This window comes from Macaca thibetana, chromosome 7 (assembly GCF_024542745.1).
Source record: "Macaca thibetana thibetana isolate TM-01 chromosome 7, ASM2454274v1, whole genome shotgun sequence".
Taxonomy (NCBI): domain Eukaryota; kingdom Metazoa; phylum Chordata; class Mammalia; order Primates; family Cercopithecidae; genus Macaca; species Macaca thibetana.
Window position 1 is genome coordinate 110,865,629 of NC_065584.1, and position 27,066 is coordinate 110,892,694.

Sequence of the window (27,066 nt, forward strand, 5' to 3'; positions counted from 1 at the left end):
ACAGATTGCACAGCCTTTCTTTTGATCTGGAAAGGCAGAGGATACACCCACAGAGCATTAATCACGTCCCTTTAAGTGGGGCATCTGAAAAACGTCACCTGAAATGTGGACAAAGGAGAAATACTTTAATCTGCGCATGCTTCTTACTTCTTGGGGCATGTCAAGTAACTTTTACCAGAATGCCAGATTCGATCACAAATAATAACTACTGTCTAAATACTGCAAGAGAGACATTTCTCAGGAAAAATACTTGAGCTTCAGGAACTGATTATCTTTACATCACAATGATTATGTAGAAGGTTGTGTGATTCGTGGGCACGTGGCGGGAGAAGTGGCCAAGGACAGGACTTGTGGGGAGTGTGGTCAGGTGCCACGCCGGCTGCACATACAGGAAAGTGCCATTCGTTTGTGTGCACAATTTTGCTCTATTTCTTTTTTCCTTTTTTTTTTTTGAGACGGAGTCTCGCTCTCTCGCCCAGGCTGGAGTGCAGTGGTGCGATCTGGGCTCTCTGCAAGCTCTGCCTCCCGGGTTCACGCCATTCTCCTGCCTCAGCCTCTGGAGTAACTTGGACTACAGGTGCCAGCCACCTGGCTTTTTTTTTTTTTTTCATTTTTAGTAGAGACGGAGGTTTCACTGTGTTAGCCAGGATGGTCTCGATCTCCTGACCTCATGATCCGCCCGTCTTGGCCTCCCAAAGTGCTGGGATTACAAGCATGAGCCACCATGCCCAGCCTGCTCTATTTCCTGAAAGCAAGGTAGACTGCAGGTATTTTACAATACAGTTGCTTTTTAGGTTAGCATAGATGCAGGATTTCTATTTGAGTTTTATTCCTATTCGTATCGTTACTAGTTATATGATAGGACAGGTAGGTATTTTACAGGTAACTGAGATTCAGGGACATTAATGTGTGCCAACAGTTCCAGGATGCCACAGTTGAGGAGGAGGGAGAGTCTGAGGAGTGTGCTGAGGAGGAGGTGGCCTAAGTCCTTCCTTTACCAGGTAAAGAGTAGAGGCAGTGTGGATTCTTAGTGTGTTCTGATAGCCATGTGTCACTGTGCAGTTGTTCTTTATGTCTTCACATCACATCCTGTTGCGTTTTAAAGCACTTTCATAGTATGCGGTTTTGACTAATAAAGCATTCCTTTTTTTTTCTTTCTTTTTTTTTTTTTTTTTTGAGATGAAGTCTCACTCTGTCACTCAGGCTGGAGTGCAGTGACGCCATCTCGGTTCCCTGCAACCTCCACCTCTGGGGTTCAAGTGATTCTCCCACCTCAGCCTCCCCAGCAGCTGAGGAGTGTGCCACCACAGCCAGCTAATTACAGGCGTGTGCCACCACAGCCAGCTAATTACAGGCGTGTGCCACCACAGCCAGCTAATTTTTGGAATTTTAGTAGAGATGGGGTTTCACCATGTTGGCCAGACTGGTCTCAAGCTCCTAACCTCAGGTGATCTGCCCCCCTTGGCCTCCCAAAGTGCTGGGATTACAGGAGTGAGTCACGATGCTTTGGCTAAAGCATTCTGATAGAAAAAAAAAAAAGTGAAAGAAAAAAAGTTAATGTCCCTGAGACTCAGTTACCTGTAAAATGGAGATAATAATACCTGCCTCCTACAGTTGTTATGGGATTAAATAGGGATATCACCAGTGAAGTTCTTAGAACAGAGCCTGTGCATATTATGTATCTAATACATGTTAACTATCATCCTCATCATCTTTGTTATTTTTACAACACAAAGATCCTGGCAATTTGGGAACATAAAACAATCCCAGTTTGCCTGCTCTGCATAGGTCTGCCCTGTGAGCTGAATGTTGTTAAGCAGAATGTAGCCTGTCTTTCCATGCGGTCTTGGAGCTTTGCTTTGGTACCCTGCTGTTATTCGTAAGTTGCATACTGTCCATGAATACATACCGCCCTAAGGAAAAAATGTTGCTTCTTTCATTTATTCTAGGGTCACCTATCGCCGCTCATTTTATATTACCCACGGTGCTGCCAAATCTTTTTCTTCTTATAGGATTAACATTTAGAAAAACCTGGCACTCCCATTTTTGATAACATACTCTCTGTGAAGAGTACATGCCTGGTCTGTATACCTTTTTGTGGACAGGAATTTCAGACATTCTCACTGAAGCAGGAGTTGCCCCAACCATTTTTAAGCCTCTGCTGCATAGCATGGTGTCAGGCCAGAGGAAAACGCCAGGCAAGAGGCATCACCGTTTCATTCTTTGTGGAAGGATAATCCTGTTCTCTTTTGAATATATTGATTAATTAAGAAACAAAATAAGTCCTGTTTTAAAATCGAGTGGAAATATTTCTACTGGGGTTTGGATGTAACCATAGTCCCTTAAGTTAAGTCCAAGCAGTTCTTCTCAAAAGGTTAATCTTTCTCCTGAGGCTGACTCTTGTCTGTCTTAAGAAATCTAGGGCCAGTGTGGTGGCTCATGCCTGTAATCCCAGCACTTTGGGAGGCTGAGGTGGGCGGATCATAAGGTCAGGAGTTCAAGACCAGCCTGGCCAATGTGGTGAAAACCCATCTCTACTAAATATACAAAATAATTAGCCAGGCATGGCGGTGTAATCCCAACTACTCGGGAGGCTGAGGTAGGAGGATTGATTGAACCCGGGAGGCGAAGGCTGCAGTGAGCCGAGATTGCACCACTGCATTCCAGCCTGGGCGACAAAGTCAGACTCAGTCAAAAAAAAAAAAAAAAAAAAAAAAACGGAAAAAGAAAGAAATCTGTTTGACTTTTGACAGTTTCTGGGTAAACTCTCCTTGGTATTAATATTACAAAATAGAGCATAGAGAGTGCTGGGTGAGGATACTCCACTTTTCTCTGTATTTTGATGCACGCTGGCAAGTCTCCTTTTTTAGGTGAATCAGAACCAATCAGTCTTTTGAGAGCATCTTTTGACAAGGTTGCAATTCAAAGTGCGCAGCCTGGTAATGCATGTGGAAGCTCCCGTTGTGGAAGCTCCTCTTATGAAAGCTGTCAATCAGTCCTGTTATTGGACAGCTTATATGTCAGAAAGACTGGGTTTCCGTTGAGAGTCTCATCAATTCAGATAGTTACTGCATTTACTGACATTTTAGTGGTTACAGTTAAAGGGAGTTCCATGAGCTTTTGAATTGAAAAAAATTATATATATACACATAAACATATTTGCAATAAAAGCAAGAATGATTGCTGTAGGTTCCCAGAAACACACTTTCTGAATTAACTTTTAAAAATAAAATCATATTAGGGAATTCTGATGGAGTAACTGAAAAGTCCTGATATAAGCAGAACATAGCTCTAAATCAAACCTGATTTATAGTTGATAATAGAAAGCAATCATGTACAGGAAAGGCGATGTGCTGAGAAGGCAGTTCAGTCTCCTTTTTTTTTCCTCAAGGTATCTCACTTGATTGTGCTATTTTCAGAACGACATTCTGCTTACAGCCGAGGAACGGTGTTCGCGATACCCTGGCCTTCACTTCATCACCGTCTCGCTACTGACACCCTTATCTTCTCCGTGGAAGGGAATTGCTTGTCAGAAAATGCCTGGCTCCTGGTCTCCGTACAGACACAATGGAAGAGATGATGACTGTGGTATGCTCAGGAAAAACTGGCAAGGGTTTTTGGGTGTTACAATTTAATCTCTTGATCCATTTCGTTGCAGAAAAGCTAAATGTACTATTCCTGGATGCGCATTAGAATCACCAGGGGATCTTTGAGAAAACAGGCAGACTTCTCCCTACCTCAGACATTCTGATACAGTGAGGGCCCAGGTGTAAGCATTTTTAGAGTTCCCAGGAGAGTCCATTGCAGAGTCATGGCTGAGAATTTTCTAACTGTGAAAAGATATGTACAACAGTTTTTATTGACATTCTCCTAATTCCTATGGTTTGGTCCTATATACCTCCTGGATCTGAGGATTTTAAAATGATTAAGCACGGATTCCTCTAAAAGACTATGGTACAAAATTGTAGTCTGGAAGATGTGCTAAGTCTAAGTAGCCTTGAGGAATTATCTTAGAAATACTGTTCTACAAGAATTGAGATGTACTGCCATGGTTACCAGTGCTAAAGATAAAAGAGTAAATCATCCATTTAATTAGTGACAGGTGACTTTCCATTAAAATGCCTGGCATTATTACTACTTATCTGAAAACAGACGTAAGCACGCAATCCTCTGAGATTCAGATAGAACTGCACCTCCCAGGCTACTCAGAAACATCTCAAATTAAGAGATCCATTTCAGAAAATTTGGCAAGTTAGATACATTTTTGCCAATCCCATTGCAAAATAAATTTTATGTGGGCAAATAATGTGCTTAGTCACTTCTGTTCTCAAATGTCGTCGCATGAGTGTGACCACTGAGAAGGCAGCAGAGCCTGGCAGGCTACTTAGTGACCACACGGCAGGAGGTGGGCTCTGCTTGGAATCTCAGGACAAGCAGTGTGGGCCACCCGACTCTCCCCGGAGAAAGAGGAGAGCCACTGCAGGGCTGCACTTCTCATCCACAAGAGGCTCCTGCAGCTCCAGTGAAATCATGGTGTACAGTCACGATGACGGAAATAAAACATACACAAATGGAATGTAAAAATAAGGAATATCCACCACCTTGTAGAATCACTGGGGCCAAAGACAATGGCTTTGTATGATGCAGGAACCTTTGCTTGGCTCTCTGAACAAGTGCTTAATGACTGTGCTGTCCAGGGTGATGAGGCTAATGCATGAAAAAGTATAATGAAATAAGAAACGGAATTGAGTATAGTCTTTCGAAGAGCTGGAGAAAATTCAAGTCTCCCTTGGTCATCTGGCTTTGAGTAGCCAGGAGGAAACCTTTCCGTCCTTGTCTGGCTGCCTCCCTCCCCCCACGTGCCTGGCATACATGAAGAGCCTCTCATATGCCTGGGCCAGAGTTTTGGTTACACATGTGAGAGGGTTTAGTTCTTTCTGACACCCTTTCTGCCATAATAAACAGAAGTCAACAGCTTCACATATTCATTAATATTTTCTTTCTTTCTTTCTTTCTTTTTGAGATGGAATCTCCCACTCTCGCCTGGACTGGAGTGCAATGGTGCCATCTGGGTTCATTGCAACCTCCGCCTCCCAGGTTCCAGCAATTCTCCTGCTTCAGCCTCCCAAGTAGCTGGGATTACAGGCACCCACCACCACACCTGGCTAATTTTTTGCATTTTCAGTAGAGACAGTGTTTCACTATGTTGGCCAGGCTGGTCTCAAACTCCTGACCTCATGATCCACCCGCCTCAGCCTCCCAAAGTGCTGGGATTATAGGTGTGAGCCACTGCGCCCGGCCAATATTTTCTATAATGTGACATAGCTATGCTGATCACAACAGGAATTGCTAAGCTCATTTCTGTAATTTCAAGTGGAAGTATCATTCTTCCACAAGACAAATAGCTATTCAGAATTACCATATATCAGACACTGCTCTAAATAGCAAAAATAGTTTGTGACATAGAAAACTAAAGGTCAGACAACAAAATCTTATATTATTACGTAAGATTCACTTCCTGATTTGTAGTATTACAGGTTCTAACCCTGGCTTTGCTTAATCTTTCTTTTCAATACACTTCTAGCCCCTTCCACCCTATCTTATCCTAAGCCGTTAAGGAGAAAGAATAGAAGTATTACATATCAAACAGTCTGATCCATCCTGCATCTTCCACACTGCTATTGTGTCTCTACTCCTCTACTAAATGTATTTCTAAATTTCTGTTATTATTCATTCTTTTTGTTGTTGCTGACAGGGTCTCACTCTGTTGCCCAGGCTGGGGGGGGAGTGGCGTGATCATAGCTCACTGAAATGTCTAACTTCTGGGTCCTCAGCCTCCCTAGTAACTGGAACTACAGGTGCATGCCACTGTACCTGGCTGATTATTATACTTTTTTATTGGTGGAGATGAGGTCTCTCGAGGCCATCTGGGCTGCTCTCAAACTCCTGGGCTCAAACGATCCTCCCACCTCGGCCTCCCAAAGTGCTGGGATTATAGGCATAAGCCACTGTGCCTGGCCTTATTGTTCATTCCTGACCAGCATCTCTACACTGTATTTTATAATGAAGATAGAATAAATCAGCTATGTCTGTTTCTGGATCTGTATTCTCTTCATTCAGACTTGGGATCACGGTGTGACATGGCATTGTCTTACCTGCCTTACAAAAAATATTAGAGCCTATTACTACCAAAACCAGAGTCTCAAAAGTGACTACAGCACACATATTTGGTTAAGAGAAAACTCATAAATTTGAGTCCGCGAGCCAGATGGGAACCCATAAAAGTCTGTGCTGGCATTAGAAAAACAGTGAAACTCATTTAGTCCATGGACCATCAGCTATCTGAGTTTCTCCGCACAGCTCTTGGGGGCAACCACCCAGCTTAACTGATTTATTTAGTTCTGTAGTCCGTCTACGGTTTGAGGTCATATGTAAACCAACCTTAATGAAAACCTCCAGTGAAGGAGAGCTCAGAAAACTCCAGGCTGTCAGAAAGTGGTTTTGTTATTGTTGTTGTTAACGGTGACTTTCATATTCTGGTATTTTCTGATATTCTGATATTGTTTCAGTCTCCTGACAGGACATAGGTGGCACATTGAAGAAAAAGCTTAAATGCAACGATAATTTACAATAACACGGGCACAGTAATGGAAAACAGCAAAGAACCTGAGGAACTTTGCTGGCACTTTTTCCAGGGCCAGCAGCTGGAAAGAGGGGCACAAAACTTCAGCAAGGAAACTGCTGTTCTAAAAGAAAGACATAAGAAGCTGTGCTTCCAGAAGAGAAAGGAAGTCACTGCCACCCCAGGAGCCTGGCATGGAAGGGTCCAGTGGCGTAATACCACTCTCTCCTTGCACCACCCACAAGCCCAGCCCATCCTGGGGACAGACGCATGCTGACGGTGGAGGGTGGGTCTGGAAGGACAAAAGCAGATGGTCCAGCATAGCCCACCACTTTTCTTCGTCAACATCAAGTATTTCTGTGCTCGTACGAAAAACCAAGGTTCTGTCCCAGGGGAATGACTGAGTCCCATCAGCTACAGGATCATAACAAGGAGATGTTGATTCAGTCATACTTACCTGAAAGCTACAGCACCTTGAACGGTTCACTCACCCACCTCATCTGCATGTGGTTCCCGGGGCACATAAAGCCCTAAGTGGGTGGTCTCAGTTTTACAGCGCCATGACTTTGTTCTCTGCTGGAAGCATTTCCCCTTATCACCAGAGCCTCCAAACCTAGTAAAGCCAAGAAAGCAGAGATGGAAGCAATTCCTGATGTGGACGATTTGGGGCAAAACTGATATCTCCCCTGATGTCCCCCATGGGTAAGCATTCCACAGAGAGTTTCAAAAAAATACGTTGTACATTGATGTACACCAGAAATAATAAAATCATCAGAATTCCCTGTCAGTTGCTGATTCTCTAACAAAAATAATTCCAACCTCGGCCCCTAATGTAACTAAAGATATTTGAAGATAAGTCTTGTCTTTGTGGATATGATAATATGTGAGAAAATTACTTTCTCCATGATAAACAGGTTATGTGAAAACTCATTAACCTTGACAGATTTTGAGGAGTTTTTCCATTTAAATGCCTGTTATGTTTTGATTTGCTGAGTCTTCTGAAGCCTCACTCTTTTGCACTTCCTTTTCTTTAAAGAAGCAAAAAAAAAAAAGTTTTTAAAAAATATTTTTGTTTTTAATTCTTATTTTCATATGTCCCTGGATATCTCACTAATATGTCATACCCCTAAACTTTTGTAGGACTTATTTCTCAGCCTGGGATATGCATGGGTCTAACCAAGTCTGCTTGCTACCTCCTACTTTGAAGATCCAGGTAGTATGATGACATTATTGTAATGGATCAGTGTGAGGTTTTGTGGATAATTAGCAAAATCAGAGTCCCTCAAAACAATACACAAAAAGAGAATAGGAGAGCAAACCTGGCCTGGAGTTAAGACACCAAAGGTATATTGCTGCTCTTGTCACAAGCAAACTGCATAAAACAATTATCTTTGCTGATAAGACTTAGGCGGGGAAACGTTAGGTCAATAGCTAAATGGCAGGTACCAGGGACTTCACTGATTTACTCCAGCTAGAATATTATATTCTGAGCAGCATCTCTATCTGATTAATTGTCCAGCAGTCCCTGATCACCCTCCAAGATCTTTACAATTTATTGCGGTAGTCATAAAGGAGAGTTACATAGACTATACTGGGAATCACAATACCTTTATTTTTCAAGAGCTTTATGGTGGCGTTAATCTCCGAAATTTCCCCTGGAATGTGGTATTGCTTTGTTAATAACTTGGAGAGTCGGCATTCAAAGGTCTTTCCTACTAAAATCACATTCATTACACACCAGGAAGCTAATGTGAGAACTCCGCATGTTACTAAGCATAACGAGTCCCAGTTACATTCTGGGCTCAGAAACTTACCTCAAGGTGTGTGTACCATAGAAGCCAGTATGAGTTGAATTCAAGTTAAGACTGTATTTCCTGGCCGGGCGCAGTGGCTCACACCTGTAATCCCAGCACTTAGGGAGGCTGAGATGGGCGGATCACGAGGTCACGAGATCGAGACTATCCTGGCTAAGACAGTGAAATCCCGTCTGTACTAAAAATACAAAAAATTAGCCTGGTGTGGTGGCGGCGCCTGTAGTCCCAGCTACTCCGGAGGCTGAGGCAGGAGAATGGGGTGAACCCGGGAGGCGGAGCTTGCAGTGAACCGAGATCACGCTACTGCACTCCAGCCTGGGCCACAGAGCGAGAGTCTGTCTCAAAAAAAAAAAAAAAAAAAAAAAAAAAGACTGTATTTCCCTTCTAGGAACTATGGCACGTACTCTGAATCATGGACCACACTGACTTTCTGGGGACCTAGAAATTAGCATGTGAATATTTTCCTTTCCAGTGCACAGTAACTCTGGCAGATAGCAACAAGTCCTTCTGGGGAAGGTACAGAGTCGCATGTGTATGTGTAGCTCTCAGTCAGGGTCATCCTTCAAAACAAACAAGCGTCTCCCTCAATCAGAGAACTTTCATTTTGTGAACTGTCCTTGGGTTTAGGAACTGGGCAAAAAAAAAAAAAAATAATAAATCTAAAAATCCCTATAGAGCAACTCATGTCACATTTCTGCCTAGCAGACTTGAGTATTTCTACTTAGAAAGACTCTAGTCAAAGATGCTTTAATTCTTAAGGAATTTATGATCAACTGACCACACCGCAGGTATGTAGGTCAAAACAGTAATTGTTGAGAGAACACGTATGTCCTACAACCCACACCCACCATGACAGGGTAGAATAAGAACCACAGTGGGGTATAACTCAGAGAGCAGCAAGAGGCAGCCTCTTTGGGAAGCGGCCCAAAGGGAAGGCCCCAGCGCAGTGATGAGACAAGCCAGGCATCGTTGAATAAGCTGAATCTGAGCTTTCGTATGCACTGTGGATAACCCCGGCAACAACAAACTCCAAACCCAGCCCAACCTGTAAGTTCACTAATGCAAAACCCATCCTATATGCGGGCCTAGGAGAAGAAGACACAGAAAATGCATTTAGGGAAATCCAACACCCATTCATGCTTGTCTCAAAGCATAAAAACTATTTACTCAATATCTAATTTATTACAAATATATCTGATTTTCAACACAAAAATTGTAGAACAAACAAAAAGGCAAGAGGAAGCATAATTTGAAGAGTCAAAGCAATCAGAACCAAACCCAGATATGACACAAATGTAGGAACTATCATACAGGGAAGTTAAAATAACCAAACACAGCTAAGGATGTGAAGAATGCCATCCATAGGTTCTTCATTACACTCAACACAGCTGAACAAAGAACTGGGGAGCTTAGAAATGTACAAAGTACAATAAAAACAGCCTAAACTAAAAGGCAAGAAGGAAAAAAAAGAAAAAAAACCCACCCACAAAACTAAAGAGCTGTGTGAATTAATATATAATTAGAAAATCCAGAAAGAAATAAAAGACTTTAGAGAAGAAATAATTGAAGAAATAGTGGTTGAAAACTTTCCAAAATCATGCAAACCAGAAAAAAATGGAGTAACATAGTTAAAATGCAGAAAGATTTAAAAAAAAAACCCTATCAACTCAGAAATATAAGTATATTCTGGTATTATCCTTTAAGAATGAAAAACTATGAAATGACTTAACAGAATTTAAGTTACATACAGCTAAAAACTGGTAGATTTGAAAACAGGAATAGACAAATCTATAATTACAGTTAGAGACTTCAACACGTCTTTTTCAGTAATTGCTATGACAGTACAAGCAGGCAAAAAATAGTAATGTTAGATGACCAAAAACATTCATAACCCACCGAACAAAACTGATGTGTAAAGCAACCCCAATAATAGCAGGAAAAACATGAAACATTCACTAAGATATACCAGATTCCAGATCAGTACAAAAACAATTAAAAGTATATTTTTAAAAATTAAAAATAAATCTGAAAGAATAAAAACCATAAAAAAGTCTGTGTACCATATCAAATAAAATAAAAAGCAATAACAGAAGATATCTGAAAAATTCTTAAATATTTGGAAATCTAAAAACGCTTATCAATAACTCCTTGGTCAAAAGGAAATCTCAGGAGAAACTTTAAAATACTTTGAACTAGAAGAGAATGAAGAGAAAAACCTTCAACAAAATATTAGTAAGTTGGACTTAAAGTGTAAAACAAGTTATATGTCATGACCAAGTGATATTTATTCCAGGTATGCAATCCGAAATATCATATGATTGTCTCAAGAGATGCAGAAAATGCATTTAGGGAAATCCAACACCCATTCATGACAAGAACAACAGAGTAGAAATATTGAGGAACTTTCTCAAATTGAAAAAATACATCTAAAAAAATTCTACAGTTAACATCACACTTAATGGTGAGAATATATAGATGCTTTACTATTAAGATCAGAATAAAAGAAAGAATGTCTCCTCTAATTACTCCTATTCAACATAGTACTGCAAGTCCTAGTTAATGCATTAAGACAAGAAAAGGAAATGGAAGGTAGGTATATGTAAAGGAAGAAGTAAAACTTTGTTCAAAGATAACATGATTGTCTACGTAGAAAAATCTCACAAAATCAACAATAACAAAACCCCTGAAACTAAGTGATTAAAGCAAGATTGCAAGTTATAAGGTTAATATGCGAAGTCAATTGTTTTCTCATATACCAGCAACGAACAATTGAAATTTGAAATTAAAAATACATTATCATTTACATTGACACTAAAATATAAGCATAAACCTAACAAAAAAGTACCAGATTTATAAAAATATGTGCAAAATCTATATAAGAAAAACTACAAAACTGTGATGAAACAACTCAAAGAAGATTTAAATATACAGAAAGATATTTATGGAATATTATCCATAAATATTTTTGGAATATTTATGTTTGGAATATCATGTTTGTGGAATATTATCAAGATGTCAGTTTCCCCCCACTAAATACAGAGATTCAATGCAATCCTGGTGACATTTCCAGCAAATTATTTTGTAGATATCAACATACTAATTCTAAAGTCTTATATAAAAGCAAAAAACCAGAACAGCTAACACAATATAGAAAGATAAGAACAGTCAGCAGACTGACACTACCTGATTTAAAGACTATAAAGCCACAGTAATCAAGACAATGAAAGAATGGCTAGATTATGAAACATAACAGAGAGCCCAGAAAAGGCTTGCATAAATATAGACAACTGATTTTTTTGACAAAGGAGCAAAAAAGCATTTCAATAGAGAAAGGATAGTCTTCTCAACAAATGGTGCTGGAAGAAATAGACATCACAAACAACAGCAACAACAACAAAATCTAGACACAGACCTCACACTTTTCTCTAAAATTAACTTAAGATAGACCAGAGATTAAATGTAAAACACAGAACAATGAAACCTGTAGAAGACAGCATAAGAGAAAATCTAGGCGACCTTAAATTTGGTGATGACTTTTTAGATACAATGCCAAGAGGGCAATCCATGAAAGAAAAAGTTAATGAGTTGGACTTTATTAAAATTAAAAACTTTTGCTCAGCAAAAGACACTATTAAGAAAATAAAATGAGAAGCCATAGACTTGGAGAGAATATTTGCAGATCTGATAAAGGACTTGCATCCAGAATATACAAAGAACTGTTAAAACTCAACAATAAGAAAACAAACCAATTTGGAAAAACAGGCAAAAGATATAAACAGCTCACCAAATAAGATGAAAAGATGACAAATAAGCATATGAAAAGATTCTTAACATCATATGTCATTCGAAAAGTGTAAATTAAAGCAACAATGAGTTATTCCTATACATCTATTAAAATGGCTAAAATCCAAAACACTGACAACATCAAATGCTGGCAAGGATAAGGGGCAGCAGGCATTCTCATTCATTGTTGTTGGTAATACAAATGGTCACTTCCCACACAGCCAGTTGGGAAGAGAGTTTGGCAGTTTCTTACAAAATTAAACATATGCTTACCATATGATCCAGCTATTATAGCCCTTGGTATTTACCAAAATGAGTTGAAAACTTCTGTCCATACAAAAACCTGCACACAAAATATTTTAGCAGTTTTATTCATAATTACCAAAATTGAAAGCAACCAAGATGTCCTTCAATAGGTGAATGGATAAAGGATAAACTGTGGTGCATCCATATAGTGAATTATTATTCAGTGTAAAAGGTAAAAAGTATTATTCAGTGATAAAAATTTGAGCCATCAAGCTGTAAAAATACATAAAGGAGACTTAAATGAGTATTGCTAAGTAAAAGAAGCCAATTTGAAAAGACTTCATACTACATGATTCCAACTACCTGATATTCTGGAAAAGGCAAAACTACAGACACAGTGAACAGTTCCGTCATTGCCAGGGATTTGGGGAAAGGAAAGGAGAGAAAAACAGTTAGAGCACAGAAATTTTTAGGGCAGTAAAATTATTTTATAGTATACAGTAATGGTGAATACAAATCATGGTAAGTTTGTCAAAACTCTTAGACTGTACAATGCAAAGAATAAATCCTAATGTAAATTATGAACTTTAGTTAAAATAATGTATATATTGGCTTATCAACTGTAACAAAAGTACCACACTAATCCAAGATGTTAATACTAGGGTAATCTGGCTGGGCGCAATGTGGCTCATGCCTGTAATCCCAGCACTTTGGGAGGCCGAGGCGGGTGGATCACCTGAGGTCGGGAGTTCGAGACCAGCCTGACTAACATGAAGAAACCCCATCTCTACTAAAAATATAAAATTAGCCAGGCATGGTAGCACATGCCTGTAATCCCAGCTACTAGGGAGGCTGAGGCAGGAGAACTGTTTGAACCCAGGAGGCAGAGGTTGCGGTGAGCCGAGATCACACCATTGTACTCCAGCCTGGGCAAAAGAGCAAAACTCCATCTCAAAAACAAAAACAAAAACAAACAAAAAAAACTAGGGTAAACCGTGTGTGTGTGTGTTTGGGTTAATAATAGGTACAGATAGAACTCTCTGTGCTATATACTTAATTTTTCTGTAAGTTCAAAATTGCTCTTAAAAAGTGTATTAATTTAAAAAATGAAAGAGAATGAAAGTAAAACATATCAAAATTTGGGGGAATACAACTAAATGCGTGCTGAGAGGGAAATTTATAACATTAAAGCCTTATATTAGAAAGAAAGATTTAAATTTGTTAACCTAATATTCTACTTAGGAAAACTAGAAACTGGAGAAAAGAATAAAATTAAAACTAAAACAAGCAGAAAGAATAAAGTAGAATAAATTAGAGCAGGTTGATATAATTAATAACAGAAAACAGAAAAACAATAGAGAAAACAAACAAATCTTGTTCCTAAAACAGGATCAATACAATTGCTGTACTTCTAGTGAGGATCATAAAGAAACCAAGAAAACCTAGATTATTAATATTATAACTCAAACAGGAAGTATCATTGCTGATCCCACACACATTACAAAATAATAACAGAACCCGCAAAGCATCACTATGCCCATAATTTTTGGAAAGTTATGTGATATAGACCAATTCCATGGAAGACTAAAAAGTATCAAAACTCATTAAAAAGGAAATAGATAATTGGTATAGTCCTATATCTATGAAAGACATTAAATTTGCAGGTACAGACTTTTCAATGAAGAAAATTCCAGGTCCAGATGTTTCACTGATGAGTTCTACAATAATTAAGATCCCCTCCCACTCGTGAATGGATCAACAAATTCTGGCACGTGCAACGATGGAATATTACTCAGCAATAAAAACAATGAGCTACTGAATCACACAGAATATGGACCGATACTAAATAAATTTTGCGAAGTAAAAGAGGCAAAACCAAATGGCTATATGAATACATGTATATCACCTTACCAAAAAGAAAAAAGCAAAATCATTATGTCAGAAAACAGACTGGTGGTTTCCAGGGGCTGGCACAGGTGGGGTTCACCTGCAGTCCCCTCAGAGCCACTCTGTGTACTCAGAGAAGAGGTGGTCAGGTAGGCAGGAGAGTTAAAAGCAAGCAGTGGCTAACTTTCTGGGGACCTCAACAAATTCTCTTTCAAGTGGGCTTTGACCTTGGATATGCTGCTTAGTTTTCTCATCCCTTCAATCTCCCAGGGGGTAGTGATTGACAAAGATTCCCGTGAGGATTAAGTGTGTGTGTTGCTGGAGGGCTTCCTAGTCTGGTCCTGTTTGGAGTCCTAGCTTTCAGAGGAGCACCGTGCAGCCTCTGCCCTCAAGAATTTTACACTCTAGAAAAAGTCAAGGAAAGTGGCTGCAACAAAAGGTTGAAGAAAGTGCCCAGCTTGGCCTGGGCAGAGATGACAGATGGCAGTGCCATGTCAGAGGGGGAGGCACCCCTCCGGGACAGAGGGCGTAAGGATGCTGCACAGAGAAGGGGGGCTTTGAACTGGAGGACAGAAAGAAAAATAAAATACAAATAAAACCTGGTTACTAGGAATTAAATGGGATCAGGAATCTGGAGCTGGGAACCTGGTTCTGCACAGCTAAGCTTCAGTAGGCCACTTCACCATGCTGGCTGTTGGTGCAAGCGTGTGGCCACACAGTCTCCAATTTCCCTCCAGCCCAGCACTTGATGCGTGTGTCTTAAACAAGCCCAGCTGGATGTACTGTGGGAGCCACAGTTTTTCAGTTCCTCTTTCTATCTAATAGCTTCTCCGGCATTGCTAAAGACACAGACAACATGCTCGCAGCAGAGAGGATGCTGTCCTGCTCATTGCTGTCACTTGTTTTCCATTGTGCCCTCATTTTTGTCTTGCTTTATGTCCCGTGGAGCTGAGTCAATCACACCCATTCTCCTTTTACTCAGAATCATCAACCGGATAGAGGGTCAGAGAATGCAAGCTTTGACTCTGATCCATTCTAAATCTTTAAAACAAAACAGTGAAGTGGCCTGTTAGATGCTCTCGTCAGTCCCAGCAGAACATATTAATGGAAATAAGGTCTCTAGAGGGCTGCTGTTTTCATCTGAAACAAATCAGTGCTGCTCACCCATCTACCACCTGAACCCTGTGATTCCAGCACGTGCTGAGTCAGTAGAACCACCTCTCAGTGCAGCTGGATAGTCCAGATAGTAACGTCAACACTCTTAGAAATGTGGAAGCCCCTTTTCTATCTTCCGAATTGATTTCTTGACATTCTAGGGCAGACATGAGATGATGTTTACCACTCAGTTATTTTGCTGTTAGTAAGTGTGTAAGATTTTTTTTAAAAATCAAGTTTTGTATTTTATTGGTATTTTTTCTTTTCTTTTCAGCTGACACATAATAATTGCACATATTTATGGGCTATGGAGTGACATTTCTATATGTATATAAAATTGATCAAATTGGGGTAATGAGCATATCTATAACATCAAATATTTATTATTTCTTTGTGTTAGGAACATTCGAAATCTTCTCTTCTAGCTTTTAGAAAACAAAGTATTCTTAACTATATTCACCCTCAATGCTATAGAGAATTAGAACCTATTTTTGCTATCTAACTGTAATTTTGTTAAGTTAGTGAGATTTTGACATATACATATGTTGGAAGAATCAGTTTATCCAAAACAAAGTAAAATCTAAAAGTCTTACCTAAGAGGAGTCCTAGGATTCCGGAGGGCACAGCGCACTCGGTTCTCACTTGGAGGGCCGTCCACCTCCCTGAGACCCCCTCGTGGCCTCAGGGGATTCTTCCGATGGTGGGGAGGGCTGCTGGGAAGCTGCTGCCCGCTACGGCTGTGTCCCCATGGGGCTCGCTCAGGCAAGGTCAGGCCCACACTGTCATCAACACTTAGCTCTCTCTCACCCACATCAAGTGATTTTATGACGCCCAAGTTACCAGCATCTCCATGTTACAGAGAAGAAAACAAGGGTCCTGGTGTTAAATGACTTTCCCAGATCCCAAGTGGATGGGGGTGGCTCTGGGGCCCAGAAGCAGGCAGGGTGTGACTCCCCAGGCCAAAGCTGAGCCTGTAAGACATCCACCTTCAGTCCCACGGGCCCCAGAACTCAACGCTCAGCCTGTTGTCTCCCACACCTGTGACTCTGCCTTTGGATTCGCTTCCTCTCCGACAAGTGCTAGATGGTTCCATTAAACCAGGCACTCAGGGTCATTCTTCATTGCCTCCTCAGCCTCACTCTTTTCCAATCGAGGAATTAGCCAGTTCTGCTGAGTTTACTTCCTTAACACTAACCCCTACACTAGCTGCCTTCTTCAGGTTGCATTTAAATACAGCGTTGATCACAGATTCTGGATAAGGCACATCTAGGTTTGATTCCTAGATAAACTTCTGAATAGCTGTGTGACCTTGGGCTAGGTACTTAACTGCTCTGTGTTTCAATTTCCTCACCTTTAAAATGGAGTAATAATACCAGCTAACTGTATAAGATTGTGTGAAGATTAATTCATGGAAATTTTTTGACAGAGTCTCGCTCTGTCACCAGGCTGGAGTGCAGCGGCGCTATCTCGGCCCAAGCGATTCTCCTTCCTCAGTCTCCCAAGTAGCTGAGACTACAGGCATGCGCCACCACACCCAACTAATTTTTGTATTTTTTAGTAAAGATGGAGTTTCACCATGTTGGCCAGGATGGTCTCGATCTCTTGACCTCATGATCCACCCGCCTCAGCCTCCCAAAGTGTTGGGATTACAGGCATGAGCCACCGAGGCTGGCCAATCCACGCAAACTTTTTTGACGAGTACATGCAAAAAGTGAGTGCTTATGTTTGCTGCTGTTACTGCATGGTGATGCCTGACTTTTGGAGGGTGTACTTTGTTAAATGAGGGTGCCACATTTCCAAAGATGCTTATAGGCAGGCAGTTCAAGAACATGGGGACACGTTGGTCATAACCCTCATGGATATGGCAGCAGGAGGCCTCACAGATAGAGACCAAGTGGGAAAAGCAGGCCAGGGCAGTACAAGAGCTGGAGGTAATTGCCTGGAAATAAAGGCTGGAGCCAGAGGAAGACCCAGCCCGGCAGATGCTTGTGGCCCTAGAAGAGAAGGTGGATTCAACTCAGAGGCCCCTAGCCGGGAGTGCTCACCAGCCATTATATGCTTCAGCTTTTCCAGTGAACAATGGGAAAGTTCCTGTAACTCTCAAAATAAGTGCTACCTCCTAGGCTCCAGAGTAAGCCGGGCACATTCCCCCGTCCCTGCAGTGCCCTGAGAAGCAGCAGCAGTTTTCTAAAGGGACGTCAGCTCCGTGTTCTGAAGACTGGTTTTCTTTTTGAGAGGCGTGGCTGGCCCCAGCTTCTCTGAAGAAGAGTTTGACAGCCATTGCCCATTAAGGCATCAGGAGCCCGGGCAAGTACTTCCAGGTGGGGCCCTGACTCAGCAAGACACCGATTTTGAAGAGCAGAACAGACAGGAAGGGGCTAGGGACAAGTGTGTGACTCGGAAAGCATGTAGAGGCTGGGATCATTATGCCCGCCTCCATGATGCATCTTGACCTGGCCAGGATGAGCTCTGGAGTCACGGTCTTCCCCGCTCCACACTCACACCCCCCCCCAGTGGCTCTCAGGCTGGCCATTCCACTTGTCACGCCCCACAGAGAGCCATGGGCTCAGTGGCCCAGCGTGGCCACGCCACCACGGAAGGACCTGCTCCCACCTAGCATTCATGCCATGTAAACAATGACTGTCCATAATCTCATGTGTGTGACACTCGGGTGTAGTAAAGCCAAGTCTGCCCTTTCTACAGAGGCGTGAAGTCAAAGGGAAGCTGAAGGGTGGGGCTGCCAAGGGGATACTCCACAGGCATCTGCTTTGGCTGCCAGTGGCTCCTAGGGAAAGGGCTGGTCGGTTGACACCCAGATTTGCTGAGCCCAAGCTCAGAGTGAGAATTGTCTTTTAAAGATTGGAAAACAGAAGAGAAAATCTGGAAGGAGAAAGTACCACGAATTCCCTCTATCTTTATCAATACATAGTAGAGAGAAGGGCAATTTTTAAAGCATCTATTAGAACTTTAAAAAGGATAACATTGACAAGATGTAAGCACCCTAACCTGGGGAACTTGGTTTCCTTCACTGTTGTTCACGACTATGATCTCCAGAATCCAGGACAGTAGGTTCAAAGCATCTCTCTTCAAAATGTTTGTGGAACGGACTGAAGACTCAGCAATTCGACTTCTCAGGATTTGGTTGTCATCTTCCACCTTTGCTGTGGTACTGAGGGACCCCACGATTCCAGCGTGTTACAGCACGGACTGCCTCTTTCTCAGCCATTCCCTGTGCGGCCTGCAGGTCAGCTCTGGTCAGCATTGGGTGTGTTCTCGCTCTGAGACCCAAGCTGGAGGAAGCTTCTCTAATTTCAGATATGAGATAGATATGATAAGGTAGATTTCTGTGGAATGAACAAATCCCCCCAAATATCCTGTTGGGTGAAAAAACACATTGCCAAATAATATGTTTTAAAAAAGTACAGAGCACTGCCTTTAGCGGGTGCATGTATGTCTGTCCAGGCCCCTATGAAGTAGGGCAAAATAGCACCAACCTGATGGCAGGTACTAGCCAGGAAGAGGAACGCTCCCATAAATGCTGGGCTGTAGCTGCTGTTCTTCTGACGTGAGCTGGTTGGCTTAAACTGTTCTGCCCAAGAAGAGAAGGAAAATGAAAATCTGACAGAGCTGCCAGCTTCTCGGACACTCTTTCTTCATCTGGTAAAAGGCAAAAAGGGCAGTTTTTAAAATGCCAGATGGCTTTGCTTATCAACTGCAACTCATGTGCTAACAAGTTCTTAATATGTCATTATACCAAATTTAGCTCTTGGTTTCAGGTTCACTAACTAAAAGTTAAGATTTCTGGCAATGGTTTGTTCTGTGTGGGAAGAGACTCCAAGGAGCCAGGCCTTGATTTGACCCCGCGAGGCTGTGTGGCTGACATAAGTCACTCCATGTTGCTTCCTGGACCCTAGTGGAGTTTCTCACCCACAGAGCTCCCAGACAACGTGATCTGTTCTCATTCTGGTAACTTTGATTATAAGGAAAAAAGAGCACATAACTCTTTTGATCCTAAGTGAACTCTGGCTGAACCTGACAGATGTTCAAGCTTTTCATTTTCTCCTCAAGCAAGGCTTAATGGAGATTTTGTTACCAGGGTAATCACCGTTACTCTGTTTGCTCTATTAATCTAGGCTCTCTAAATGTTGACTGTAGATATATAAATGTGGCCTAAGTATCCACTTTTCCATGGACTTATCAGCTTGGGTTTTCACTTTGCAGTTTTACTCTAATATGAGTCCCTAATTAAACGACAACAACAACAAAATCTTCAAGTGCCTTTGCTCTAAATCACAAACTGGAAAAAAGGAATTTCACTTATTCATTGGATTGCATCAACACCAGCATATTGCTCTACCTAGAAACGTCTCAAGATGTCTGGGCTTTGGAATCACACAGACCCCAGTCTCCATTGGTTGTTCATCCACATCCTAGCAGGGCAAAAACATCACTTGAATTTTGGGAGCCTCTGTTTCTCCCCTGTGGAGTGCACGGGATGACCCAGACAGGGTAGTCTGATTAAATGACTAAATAAAGGTAGAGGATTAAATAAGATACTAGATGTGTGAGAAGTACTGGAGCTGCTATCTGGAATATAAGGCATGCTGTATGAATGTTTGTTTCTCAAATTCTGATTCTGATTGTCTATGGGAAGATGAGAAATGATCTGCTACCAGGGACTGAACTGCCATGGGCGAAACTACTCTTTCTGAGTTTCCTCCGAGTGGATGCAGGGGCACAGCTCCAAGAGTGAGTACAGTAATCGTGCGGTATGTGGAGAGGGGTCAGTCCTACACTGTTCTACACACTGATCACCTCACTTGGGCCACCATGGACCTCAGAGCAGGCACTCACCCCTGCTACCGAGTTGTGAGTGTTGCCCAGGCCCTGGACTGCTGGCTACAGATGGGAAGGAATATTGGACATGCTTCCACCCTCAACGAGGGGAATTCTATTTCCTGTTTTCCACTTAACATCATGTGAACTTAGCTAGCCATTTTACCTTTCAGGGTCTCAATTTTCTCATCTGAAAAATTATGGGAGAAAATTAGATCATCCCTAGGATTCCCTCTATGACACCAACAGACAAATCCTGGCTCTAAGGGTCTAATCTGGCGATGATAGAAATAACACAGCTCGCTGGCAGGTACAGTGGACCTGGACAGCCACTTGCCAACGGTCGGACTCTCAGGCTTCCTGAGGCTGTTCTTTTCTGAGATCTCACTCTCGGGAAGTTATAACTGCTTTTCTGATCCCCAAGCACCATCGGCAGACACTTCTTTACTGCATTAAAAAAATGTGATGAGTTACCCCATGAACGAGGTCTGCCTTGTTAGGAATACCCTATGAGATGAACCTGCAAGGAACGGCAGATCCACTGTGCTTCACTGTTGGATGACCAACATTCCTCGCTAACTCTGGACAGAGCAGTGGTATTATATGACCTAATGGTCTAAGATCAAACAGAAAAGGGCACCAATGTTTAAGCAACCACAATGAACCATGTGCCATATTGGAAGCTTCATAAATCATGTTGATGTCAGTGTAGTTAAAAAGAAAATAAAACCAAACAAACAGGGGTCTCATATATAGTGAAGTCCGGTAGACTTATGTCCAAAGTTATTAACTGTGTCAGTATGGATAAGCTATTCAGTTTCCTGGGACTCCAGTTTCTCATCAGGAAAGGAAGAATAACTCTACCTGCCTGACACAGGTTTGTGTGGATCAGAGCTATGTGTAAATAAGGTAAAACTTATTTCCAGTTTCACAGCACACGATTGAACGCCACACAGAACACATGGGACGCCGTATCTTCACATCCCTGCACTCCGCTCCTCATGTGATGTTCAGCAAGAGGCTTAATCCCTCAAAGTCCATTTCCTCATATTTGAAAAAATTATCAGCAGCATATCCGTCTCAGGGCTGATGTGAAGGGCTCTTGGCAGAGTCCTGGCAAAGCGGGCTCCTCGGTGTTACACACTCACGTATCCCCTACGCATTCTATCAGGTGTGACAGTGTTACTTTAGTGGGATCTATGTCAGCTAACTCATGCTCTCCAGATAATGTTTGTTCAATTCAATTTTTGAAATGAACAAAAGGCTAGAAGCCATTCTGTGACGTTCTGAGGTGGTGCTAGGAGTTACAAACGCCCTCTCCTGCCCTGCTGACATTTCTTGCTCAATAGGAAAAATACTGCACATGTTTTTTCTAGGCTGAAAAACAGCAAACTTAGATTTGCTGCTAATTCTACTAGGCAGTGTGCAGTAGGTCTCATTTGCCACGCACAGGGCCGGGTTTCAGAGGGAACAATGAAAAGCAAGGTGTATGACACAGTGAAATCTAAACAGAAAGTTGCATTTCAAAATCGATTTTGAGATGGAAGGACTCCTTCAAGAACAGGTGGGATTTTTTTTTTTTTTTCATATTTCTATGAGATTTTTCCTCTGAGAGTAAAAGGAGGCAGCTTCTAAGTGGCTTTTCTTTCTACTTTGAGTGCTATTTTTACCCTATTTTTCTAGTACTCAGTCCTGCCGTCTCTTCCCCCATCTTCTTCATGCTTTTTGGACTGCATATCATTTCACTTCTGCATCTGGAACGCGTCCCCAGGAGGCTGTGATTCTCACAGCTGCTTTTCAACCCAGGCTCTGCTTTTTCACCTTTGACTGTCTGCCTCAGCCTTAACTTTTCACCTGCATCTACTTGACTCTCTTTAATTGAATACATTTCAATGACAATAGCTGGCTCTCTTTAATTGAATACATTTCATTTTGAAATGCTGTTTTTTACTTCTCTTCTGTGGATGAGAAAAGCCAAATGCTTGGGCTGTATTCCCCTAAGGTTAGAGTGAGAGTTAGGGTGAGGGTCTCGCATCTTGGCTCCTCTGAGATGCTTCCTGTGGGGTCTACATAAGAACAAGGTGGCTTAGAGATGGAAAGGAGACGAGGACGGGCAGACACCTTACATGCTGGGCCTATTATCAAGATGTTTTGATTATTCTTTACTAGCTTTTCTTTTGATGTTATCTCCTGTTGACAAGTAGTAATTTGCTGAGGAAAGAGTGACGTCTGAATTTGTGTTCCCTAGAATGCAAAGAGGGCGGCAAAAGCTATGGATTCCTATATAGAAAGGGCGATCCCAAGGGAGTGTGAGTGGGGCCAAACGAAGCAACACAGGTGAGGAGGCAGCTTGATCCAACCAGCCACCTGCTGTGATCAGTACCCGACCCTTCCACCTTGTGTACCCGTCTCCTGAGAGGCTGTGTGAACGTCCATTTCTCAGGATGGCCCAAACAGTGGACAGAAGGAAGAGGAATGTGCCCACTGACCCCCATCTCCCATTGGTCACGGGATCTTCCAGTAGCACTTTCCTGCTCCTGCCTTGCCAGGTTGCACAGAAGTCGGCATAGAACATGTACCCTGGCAGCTTATGCTTCAGTGTTGACTGGAAAACCTACAACAGGGGATATAAAGAGACTAGTGTGGGTGCAGGGCAGGGTGCCATTGGACTGCATCCACATGAAGTTGATCACCCCTGAGACAAGTGGGCTAGAGCAATGGGGAGAAGAGCTGGAGGCAGAGGGGCCAAGAGGATGCCCAGTAGCACAGATGAGTAGGTTGCAAGATCTGGGCAGTTTTTGAGGGAGACTATAAATCACAGAGAGGAATAGTCTCTTCAAACGAACAATCTGGCTACAACACAACCAAAGCCAAGACTCGATATATTGGCAACCAAACATAAGCTGCACAGCAGTGCCTGCCTAATAAACAAAGTGCCCTTAAAAATCATAACCAGATATGATTTTTAAGTGCCCTTAAAAATCATAACCAGATGCCGTACATTGATTTGCATCATGGTTCCTGAAAACAGAGCAGGAAGTTGGGCTAATTGTGGATGTTCCACCTGATGACCTCCTAAGCTTAGGATAATGAGACAGAACTACAAAACATAAGCCCTTGGAGGGCAGGGACTTCTTGCTCTCCTCTGTGCATGACAGTATTCTCAGGCTGCTATACAGGAGGCACTTAATACATATTTTTTCAATGACTAAATAACTAAAATGAGCAAATAATGCAAGTTAATGCATATAATAGAATACTGGCTCCTTCAGCCATTTCTGTGGAAAGACCTTGGACTTCTCTTACTGCGTCAGAAGAAACGAAAACTTGCTGATCAGAAAGAAGCTAAAAGAGTACCAGGAGACCTGGAAACCGGCATACCCCACCTTGGCCAGCTTGGACAGGACGACTCCTAAATTATAGGATGCAGAAGTAATCTCCTTAGAGGCCTGCAGAGCAGCCCTTCTTCATGGTTATATAAACATTTTCAACCAACTGGACCTAACTAATATTTATAGGATGCTCCACACACAGACTGCAGAAAACCAAACCTCGAGAAAGCAAAAAGAATCGACATCATACAAAATACATGCCAGACCATAAGAGAATCAATCTAGAAGAATATCTGAAAACTGCTCCTCAGATATTTAAATAACACACTTCTAAATACTGAAAGGTCAAAGAAGAAGTCTCAAGGGAAATTTTAAAAAGAATGAAGGCAAGGGGAATGGAAAGACGACATGTCAACATTTGGGGGAGATACCAAAAGCATAGCTTAGGAGGAAATTTACAGTGTTAAGTGGATGCAATAGAAAATAACAAAGGTCTGAAATCGGTTATCTAAATATCTATCTTAAGAAACTAGAAGGAAAAGAAAGCAAATGAAACCTAAAGCAAGTAGAAGGAAGTAAATTATAAATGTGAGAGCAGAAACCAGTGATGGAGAAAACAGAAAATGCAGAAAACTGATGAAAAGAAAAGCTGGTTCTTTGAAAAGATTTTTAAATATTGATAAACCTCTAGATAGACTGAGAGAGAAAAAAAGAGAAAACACAAGACTACCAATATCAGAAATGATAACAAGGGGCATCAATACTGACCCTACAGACATTATTAAGGGATAATGAGTAATACTACTAACAACTCTATGGCCATAAATTCAAGAAAACAGATCAAATGGACTAATTCCTTAAAAGACAAAAATCTATCAAAATTTACTTAAAAAGACTATATGAATAGTGTGCTATTGCTAGTTTCTTAAAAATGAGTTTGCAGTTAAAAATGCTTCCCCCCATAATAAAAAGAAAAATAAAACTGAAGGTTTGTATTGTTTTGCAAGTAAATTCTTCCAAAATTTTCAGAAAGAAATGACATGAATTCCACACAATATTTTCCCAGAAAGTAGAAAACATTTCCCAACCTGTTCTAGAAGGCTAGTTTTATAATAATACCGAGACCAGACAGGGAAAGTCACAAGAAGAAAAAACTACAGACCAATATCCCTCACGAACATACATGCAAAAATTTTCAACAGAAAAGCAGCAAGTCAAATACAGAAATATATAAAAATGATAATATGTCACTAGTAATTACGGCTTATGCCAAAATGCAAGACTGGTTCCATATGTTAAATGCAATCAATATAATTCACTATGTTAACCAAGTAATTAGAAAAAAGCATATGATCATCCTTAATGAATGGAGAAAAAGGATTCAAAAATTCAATATCCATTCATGATCACACCTCTAAGCAAATAAAATTAAACAAAACTCCCTTAACTCAATAAAGCTCATCCACCAGAATACCTTCATCTAACATCATGCTTAATAGTAAAAGACACAATATCATTCCCCACTCCTCAGAATCAGAAACAATGTTGTCCTGAAAGCCCAAGCCAAGAAAGAAAAAGGAAGGAAGGCAGGAAGAAAAAGAAATAAAATAGCCATATTCACAGGCAGCATGATTGTAAGTGGGAGATTCACAAGAATCTAAGCAAAAGCTACTAGAACTAATAAATTAGTGTAGCAAGTTTACAGGACAAAAGATGAGTGTACAAGTCATTTGTATTCCTACTTATCAGCAATGAACAACTGAGATTTGAAATGCTAAAAACAAAACCATTTCTAACCACACCACGACTACCTAGGTGTAACCCAGACAGAACCTGTGCAGGATCTGTAGGCTGCAAATTGCAGAACACTGAAAGAAATATTTTTTATGTTTTAAATGAACAGATATACCATATTTATGAATCATGAAACTCAGTGTTGTTAAGATGCTAATTCTTCCCTACTTGACTGATAGATTCATCACAGTCATAAAATCTCAGTAAGCTTTTTTCAGATATTGGCAAGCGAATGTTAAAATGTATATGGAAAGTCAAAGAAAGTAGAAGAGCCCAAAAAATCTGAACAGGAGGAACAAACTGGGAGGATTCAGATTACCCACAGGGTTTAGGAAGAATGATACACACAGATCAATGGAACATAGTCCAGAAATAGAACCACACAAATAGAGGCTGCTGATTTTCAACAAAGGGGCCAAGGCAGTGCTGTGGAGAAAGGACCATCTTGTCAATAAATGGTGCTGAAACAATTGTAGATGTGAATGCAAAAAAGGGAAATAGCACCTATCTCACAACTTAAACACTTCACATTATCAATATACATTTTACATGATTAAATTTTAAATATAAATATAATATGAATGTTAAACTATACATGCAAAATATATAACTTTCAATGTAAAATTAAATTTAACATTTGAAATAATCTGTAACATTTTAAATGATGCCATTTTAAATTCTAAAACATCTATAAGAAAACATAAGAGAAAATTGGATACAATTACAAAAGTGTGATTTATAAAAGAAAAAACCTGAAAAGTTGGCCTTCATCAAGATTAGAATCTTGACTGGGCACTGTGGCTCACGCCTGTAATCCCAGCACTTTGGGAGGCCAAGGCAGGCGGATCTTGAGGTCAGGAGATCGAGACCATCCTGGCTAACATGGCGAAACCCCGTCTCTACTAAAAATACAAAAAATTAGCTGGCGTGGTGGCGGCGCCTGTAGTCCCAGCTACTCGGGAGGCTGAGGCAGGAGAATGGTGTGAACCCGGAAGGCGGAGCTTAAGTGAGCTGAGATAGCGCCACTGCACTCCAGCCTGAAGGACAGAGCGAGACTCCATCCAGAAAGAAAAGAAAAAAAAAAAAAAAAGATTAGAATCTTCACTCTGAAAAAGAGATTGTCAAAAAAATTAAAAAATGAAAAGACAAACTGAGAGAATACATTTTAAAAGTCACATATGTGGTAAAGGACTTGTGTCTAGAATACACAAAATCTCAACATTCAATAATAAGAGAATATACAATTTTAAAAATTGGGCAAAATATTCAACCATACACTTCACCAAATAAAATATAAGGGTCACAAATAAGCATACGAAAGATGATTGTCTAACGGCATTGGCAACATCGGTCAAGACCACAGTGACTTGCCACTACACAACTATCAAGATGGCAAAACCAACCAACAAGGACAATACCAAATCCTTGCCACAATGAAGAGCACCAGAAATCTCATTCATTATTGGTGGAAATGCAAAATTACACCACCACTTTGGAAAAACAGCTTGTTATACAACTAAACACACACTTACCATAATAACCAAGCAACCCCACTCCTAGGTATACACCAAAGTAAATTGAAAAGCTATACTCACAC